This window comes from Monodelphis domestica, chromosome 2 (assembly GCF_027887165.1).
Source record: "Monodelphis domestica isolate mMonDom1 chromosome 2, mMonDom1.pri, whole genome shotgun sequence".
NCBI classification, from domain to species: Eukaryota; Metazoa; Chordata; class Mammalia; order Didelphimorphia; family Didelphidae; genus Monodelphis; species Monodelphis domestica.
Genome location: NC_077228.1, coordinates 423196861 through 423205519, shown reverse-complemented (window position 1 = coordinate 423205519; position 8659 = coordinate 423196861).

Genomic DNA, 8659 nt, shown 5'->3' with positions numbered 1-8659 from the left:
AGCTGAAGGAAGGCAGGTGGTGGCTGTTCCAATGATAGGATGGAAGAGAATGTGGGTTAGTGGAGGTGAAGGCAGAGAGGAGGATTATGGTGGCTCTGGCCAGGGAATTGAATAGCTTTTGTTTAAGCACTATAGAAGGAAGAAATCATGTTGGCTCTCCATCCATGTCTTAGCTTCCCTGAAAAGAATGCTACATTGTTCTTACTCTAAGTTTCTTTGTAAAGAGCTTAGTAAAATTTTGCTAAGATTAACCTAATATTTAGATAGTCATGTAGCATAAAATACAGAACTGATATTGCAAAAAATGAAATTGTAGGAATTGGACCACATGATACAAAAGCGTCCTGCTTATACTCAATTACAACAATCAGTAAGAGCAGTTTCTCTAACTTTTGACCCAAGAAATCTATTTTTCAAAGGCTTTATCATCTAGGATTCCCAGAGGAGCACCCTTAGTTCTTGTTCTTCATATCAGAAAATGTAGCTGTGAGCCACTGAATGCTGTAAAACGTATGTGTGATACTTGGGAGTTGTTTTTACTTAGATATTTGATAATGATGAAATAGAAAAGTTCCCTGGTTTCCTAATTAAGAAAACTGAGAATATTTTCTGATAAAAACAGGAAAACATTCTGTATTAAACATAAGCAAATATATATTCATAGGCAGCTAGGTGGCGCAGTTGAATTCGAAGCCTGGAATCAGGGAGCTCTCATCTATCTCAGTTCAAATCTCATTTCAGACATTTATTAGTTATACGACTGGCCAAGTTGCTTAACCCTATTTGCCTCAGTTTCTTCATCTGTAAAATGAGTTTCAGAATGAAATGGCAAACCACTCTAGTATCTTTGCCAGTAAAACCCAAAATGGGTTCAAGAAAAGTTAGTCATGACTGAAATATCTAGACAACAATATATGTATGCACACATACATATATTCATATAAATATATCTATATGCACATGTGCATATAAATATATTATACACATACATATAACATTGTATGTTTAAATAAAAATTTATATGGATATGCATACTCACATGTGTACATAAATATGCTTATATGTGTATATGAATATAAAAATAAATATGTGTATTTTAAGCACATTTCCATGCAAAAATATTTATATTTCTAGAAATATATTTACACATGCATGTGTATATATGTAAGCATGTTTATATAAATATGCATACATGTGTGTATGTGTATATAGAGAGGGAGAAAGACTCACACAAATGCCTCACTTTATTGCCTTTTGTTTTATTACCCTTTGCAGATATTGCTCTTTTACAAATTGAAAGCTTATGGCAACTCTGAGTCAACCAAGCCTACCGGCACCATTTTCCCCGCAGCATTCCATGTGCTCTTATTATGTCTCCTTATCACATTTTGGTATTTCTGACAATATTTCAAACCTTTTCATTACTATTAAATTTGTTGTAGCAATCTGGGATCAGTGATGTTTGATGTTACTATTTGATTGTTTTGGGACTCCACAAATCATGCCAATACAAGATGATGAATTTAATCAATAATTATGTGTATTCTAACTGCTCTTTTCTTCTCCTCAGGCCTCTTCCGTATTCCCTGAGACACAACAGTATTAAAACTAGGCCATTTGATAACCCTACAATGGCCTCTAAATATTCAAGTGAAAGGAAAAGTCAATTTATGTGGCCAACTTCAGGGTTTAAGAAATTGCCACAATCACCCTAGACTTTAGCAGTCACCATCCTGATCAGTCAGCAGCCAGGCTCAGATGATGGTTAGTATTTTTAGGAATAAGATATCACATTATTTTTTGAGATATAATATCATTGGATACTTCATAATCAGATACATAAGTATAGTATAAACATAAGTTTTCTATGTACTGGGAAATACAAAAAAATACATGACTCTTGATATAGATATATAAATATATTTTACTTCTTGTCCATTAGAATTAGAAATGTGTAACTCTTCATCTTCTAATTCCAATAGATCCTGGTGACCGGGAGTCTGAAGTATTGGGTAAGTCTTTTTTAACAGTTAATAAAAAAAAAAAGGGTTATTTTGCCCTAACATACAAAAGTATACTGTGACATTTAGCTTCATTAAAAAGAGTCCAAAGAAATCAGGCAAGGTCCCAAGCTTATCATGTGGACCTCTTGGGAAAACTTATGGAAGAATGTAATAATTGTGGAGGATGGACAGGTATAAATAGTTATGATTTGAATTACTGGAGGAAATATTTAAATCACTAAGATCATAAACCCATTTGAGTATCGAGGATCTCTTATAAATGATACTTTGTTCAAAAACAAGTTAGATTTTGTATCTATTAAAATTTGTTTTACAAACATATCAACCAGTATCGTTATGAGGAAAGGGTTGTGCATAAAAGGCACATATGTGTTTTCAAGTATAGGGAGAAAGGTTTTTTTATTGGCTGAAATATGGCTTGGCTGCTGCTGACAGTTGTGTATGATAAAGGTATCCATGTAGAAAATAAGTTAAATAATTTTTTTAAAGAAAAGAAACTAGGTCAGTAGAGCAAGGAAATATTTGTGTGATCTTCAGAAAACTATCTAACCGGAAAGGCCTGAATTCCATATGATTGGGACTTCTTATGCCATTAGAAGACTAGGAGATTGTTTCAGGGAAATTGGAACCAATGAAGTTTCAGGGATAATTATTTCCTTGGCTATAATAGGTTGGAGTATGGGAGGAAGGCAGGGAAGGAAGCTACATTAGGAAAGCCGAGGCCAAACACAACCTCGTGGGTGAGAGGAAAAGAGATGTGTTAGGGAAATGGTGGTTAGATCATACTGAGTAAAGTTTAAACTACTCTATTAAATAGCATGATGAAAGGAGGACCACTTAAAATGAGTATATCCTTGTTGATAGGATTTTATAATCTAGTGGAGAATTAGTTCCAATTACTCTTAGACCTTTCCTTGTTCTACCCCTTCCTCCTATTCTGAAAACTATTCATCTTAGTTGAATGGCATCACCAGAAAATATGGACATTTAAAGCAGTTTCAGAAAATTTCCCCTTTGCAAAAATGAAATGAATGAGTTGGCTTACTCTGGAATTCCTTCCAGATTTAAATGTATGAATTATAAAAGGAAAATAAAGTTTCTCTTTTGTTAACTAGAGACAATAGGGTGTGAATGGTGTAGGCTATGGAGTCAGAAGATCTGGGCTCAAATTTTAGCTCAGCCATATATTTAATTTAGGATCAGTGAGGTGATACAGTAAATAAAATGCTAGGTCTAGAGTAAGAAGATTCTTCCTGTATTCAAATCTGGCCATGACCCTTAATAGCTGGATGACACTGTGTAAGCCACTTAACACTATTGACCTCAGTTTTCTCACCTGTAAAATGAGCTGGAGTGGGGGAAAAAAGCAAACCACTCTAGTATCTTTACCAAGAAAACTCCAAATGGATTCATGAAGAGTCAGACATTACTGAAACAACTGATCAACAAAAATATATTTAACCTCCTGATTTCCTCATTTGTAAAATGATAGATGAGATGAGTTCTTGATTTATAATCTGCAAGTTAAATTGACATTCTCCATGTCCCTAGGTCTCCAGGTTTTCCTAAGGACTCAGCTCAGATCCCATCTTTTATAAGAGGTCTTTCCTTCTCACATTGCCTTCCCTCTAAGATTACCACCTAATATGTCTACTTATTTGCATAATGTCTCTCCCATTCAAATGTGAGCTCTTTGAGGACAAGGACAGTCTTTGTTTTACTCTATATCTGCAGGGATTAATCTAGTGTCTGGCACAAAGTATTGAATAGATGTCTACTGACTGACTGCTTTCACCTAGCTTTCTAGATTTCATCTTCCTTCTAGAGTGCTGTCTCTTTTGTTGGTGCAAATGTTTAGAGAGAGAAGTTTTCTCCAACATGGCTACATTCTCCAAATCGGGGTACGCCATCTCATTGCTGTCATTGTCTTGACGTTGCTTTTGTTCAGTCCTTTGTCAGTGATGACTTACTCTTCATGACCCCATTTAGGGTTTTCTTGGCAAAGGTGCTAGAGTGGTTTGCCATTTCTTGCTCCAACTCATTTAAAAATAATTATATATATATTTTTTTCTTGATTACATGTAGATACAATTTTAAATAATCATTTTCTGACTTTGCTATCTATGTTCTCTCCTTCTCTCCTTTCCCTCCCTCTTCCCTGAGACAGTAAGTTATATGAGAGAGGTTGTACATGTGCTTTCATGCAATATATATTCCCTTATTTTTATGTTGTGAAAGAAGATACATATCAATTATATTTTTAAAAACTCATGAAGAAAAAACAAAAGATGATTTGCTTTGATCTGCATTTGGACTTCATTAGTTCCTTTTTTGGTAGTGGATAACCTTTTCTGTCATGAGTCCCTTATCCAGCTTATTTTACAGATGTGAAACTGAGGCAAAGGTTAAGTGACTTGCCTAGGGTCACACAGTAAAATGTTTCATATAAGTGGCTTAGATCCACTGCCTTCATTGCTTTATCTCTCACCATCTCCTCAGTCCTCTACAATCTGACATATTCCTAATACTTTTCTGAAGCTCATCCCTAAAAGGCCAGATATCTACCAATCCACCAATGCCATTTTCTTCAGTCCATATTCTCCTTGGACTTTGTGTAATATTAAATACCTAGAACTTCTATTCCCTTCTGAAAAATCTTTCCTTACTTGGCTTCCATAACATTCTGTTATCCTAAGTCTCTAACAACTTTTTTTTAATCTTTTTTCTCTGTCTTGTCTTCCTTCTCTGATTACTGTAACAGATGATATTGGAGGATATATTTGATGGATACTAGATAACTAATAGATCAGGTATTTATCTTCCTTTGCCTACCCTCCTCCCTTTTATACTTCCCTTCCTCCCTCTTCCAATCTCCCTTCCTCCCCTCTTCTTCCCTTCATTTTTCCCATCCCCCTTCTTCTTCAGCCTCCTTCTAAGTCACTCAGAGTGAACTATGATGTTTCAGAGGAAATACTCTTTTCTTTATCTCAAGTAAAGATTTATTGGGGAAAACAAGACAAGATAGAGGATGAAGATAATAGGGGAGGAGGTTTCCCTATTATCTACAGAGAGCCATAGGTTGGAGGATATTGAGAGAAATGGCAATTCAACCACTACCATGAAACAGAGCAAATCAGAGAGATATATATGTGGACTATTGTCCTTCTTCTTCTGACTTCAAATCAACCAGGCCATCCCCAGCTTGATTATTCCAAGTCCCAGAGATAAACCCAGTTTCTTCCTTCCAAATCACCACCATCAGCCAAAAGTCCAGAAAAAACAGTCACTGTTGGTTTGGCTCCAAACTGCTTTTCCGGTCACATTCCAAATGGAATTTTCCTTTGATTGACAGCTGGTCAATCTCCAGCTTCTTGTCTTTTGCATGCATGCCTCTTTCACATTACCCATCTATGGGCTTCCTCAAGCTTCATTTTTCAGCCCATTCTTTCTTTTAATCCCTCTGTTCTCTTCTTTGGATATCTCATCTACTTCTGAAGCATTTAACTATTTGTGTTGTTGAGTCATTTCAGCTGAATCTCACTCTTCATGATCCCATTTTGAACTCTTGACAAAGACACATTTCTGTGACTGATATGTAGTCTCTCTTCTTCAAAGCTATCTAAGCTGAGTTTTATTATTATTATTATAATCCATACCTACTCTCTGTCAGGTGCTATGGACATAAACTTCTTATGCTTTCAAGGTGCTTACTTTCCAATGGGGAGATAATAAGGGCATATGTTTCAATACATACATATATTTTTCATATATTTATAATATATGTTAATACACTTACATGGAGCCAGGTAATGAAGCAAATAGAGTGCAGAGCTTGAGTAAGGAAGATATCTTCCTGAATTCAAATCTGACCTCAGACACCAGTTAGATGACCTCTGACAAGTCACTTAGTTCTGTTTGCCTCAGTTCCTCATCTATAAAATGAGTTCAAGAATGGCAAACTGCTCCAGTATCTTTGCCAAGAAAACCACAAATAGAAATTACTAAACAACAATTGTGTATATATAACGAGAGAGAGAGAGAGAGAGAGAGAGAGAGAGAGAGAGAGAGAGAGAGAGAGAGAATAAGCAAAAATAAAGTAGTTTAGCAATAAGCGCAACTAAAGTTGGTGGGACTAAGCGGGGCTTTATGTGGAAAACAATATTAGACTGAAATCTTGAAGGACTCAGTAAGGCAACAGTAAAGAGGGAGTGCATTTAAGGGTCAGGGGGCTCCCAGTGCAAAGGCATAGAGTTAGGGTATTGAATGCCACATGTGAAGAACCAAGAGAAGGGGGTGACATAGTTAGACCTACACTTATGTATAATTATTTTGGTAACTGTGTGGGAGAGACCTGAAATAGTGAGACCAATGAAAGAGATTTTGCCAAAACATAGGCCATTTCTAGAAGAGATGTTGAGAAGATTAAAAATGGAAAGATTTGGCAACTGATTGGTCATGTGAAAAGAGAGAGTGAGGAGTTGAGGATAATGCTGAGGTTAAAATTATGAGAAAATGGAAGAATAATGGTACCTTCCAAAAAAATAGAAAAGTTTGGAAAGAGGTGGGGGAAGAAAACTAATGAATTAACATGATTCCAGAGGAAAAATAATAAAGATGGCCCCCCCATCTTCTGACAGAGAGGTGATGAACTAATAAGCAAAATGAGACACTTCTTTTTTTATATAGTCAATATGGGAATTAGTTTTGATTGGCCTGAACTGATTTGTTATGAAGTTTTCTCTCTCCTCTCTTTGGCGGGAAGGAAGGAAGGTTGGGAAAGAGAAAAAAAATGCTTGGCAATTGAAATAAAACTTTTTTTTTTAACTATACTTACCTTAAGGTTAGGAACTTTTTTCATATTGGTATTTGTATCCTCAGAACATTTAGCACAGTGCTTAAGACATTCTAGGAGATTAATATATGTTTGGGTTGTTTTTTTTTAAAGACTATGAGTTCTTTCATATATGGTGACTGCAATATTGTATGATGGGCAACTGTGAAAACTTGGCTCCTCTCAGCAATGTAATGATCTGGAACAATTCTGAAAGACTTATGACAGGGAATGTGGATCAAAATATACAATAGTGTATTATATGGTTTTATTTTGGGAGGGGTGGTTATGTATTCATGGGCTCTTACAACAATGGCCAACATGGAAGTGTGTTTTGCATGAAAAAAATTTTTTTAAAAGATGATGAGTTCAGTTTTGGACTTGTTGCATTTGAGATATCTATGGCATATCTGTTTTAAATGTATAATAGACAAATGGTGATGCAGGACTGAAGTTCAGGGGAGAGATGGGCTGACTCACACACTACCATATTCATCTTTCTTAAATTGTACCATATTCATCTTTTCTAGATTCCACTTTAATAGGTCATTTTTATCCTTTTTTATTATTAATATTGTTTATTGTTTATACATATTTTAGTTCCCCAATTACATGTAAAAACAATTAACATTTTTTTCTAGAATTCTGAGTTTCAAATTCTCTCCTTTCCTCTCTCTCCTCCCTATCATGATCAGCAATTAGATATAGGTTATACATGTGCAATCATGCAAAACACATTTCCATATTGCCCCAATCACCTCTCTTTTTAACAAATTTCCATGGCTACTCATTGTCTACAGAGTAAATTACAAAATCTTGCCATACAAGGTCCTCCACAATATACTCAGGACACCTCACCTCAATTTTAACTCCTCTCCTATTCACTATCCATAGAACATGCTCAGTACACTGTAAAGTATGTGACTTGCCTTCCCTCCTTGCTATTTGACTCCTATTTCACCTCAAATACTTCTGAAGTAGATCATAGAATCATATAGAATCATAGATTTTAGGACTGGAAAAGATATTAGAAGCCATCAATCTGATTCCCTCTTTCTAAAGATGTAGAAACTGAGGTTGATATATTACATGACTTATCCATGGTAATACAGATTCTAAGAATTTGAGGTAGGATTTGAACTCAGGGTTTCTGACTATGCCTATCATTCTTTCCACTGTATCACCCAAACTGATGCTGTGTGTGTTTGCCTTGAAAACCCAAACCTATAAAATGCCAGCAAAAGTTGCCCCAATTCTTTAAGATCCACATGAATCTCTAGGACCTCCATGATTCCTTCCCTAACTATCCCATCTCATAAAGACCTCTCTCTTATGAACTTCTGTGGCATCTCAAAAAACAAATACAGGGTGTCCCAAAAGTCTTAAGTTACTACAAGCCTGCCCTAAGACTTTGGGATGCCTCACATTACATTGTATTTTTGCTTTAATATGTTTAGGAAGTCTTGATTTATTGTTTGAAGACACCCTGCAGGTCAAAAACCCAACCACTCCTTCTCACTTTGTGCTCTTATAGTCTAAGATTCTCTACCTCTTTTATATAATGTCTACACAATTGATACAGTCTGGTTAGACGAGGTCCTTTTCCTCCATGGAGAAAGCCTATTTGGAGAGAGAAGCAACTAGAATGATCGATAAATCCTTGAGTTCTGCCACTAACCCCAAAGATATTCGACCACCTCTTTATTTAGCCTTATTCCCCCACCCCACCCCCATGATTGATGTACTCAAAGTGCTTTGGGTCTGGGTAGACTAGATGGGTACAGCTGAAAATCACTCCAGCTCT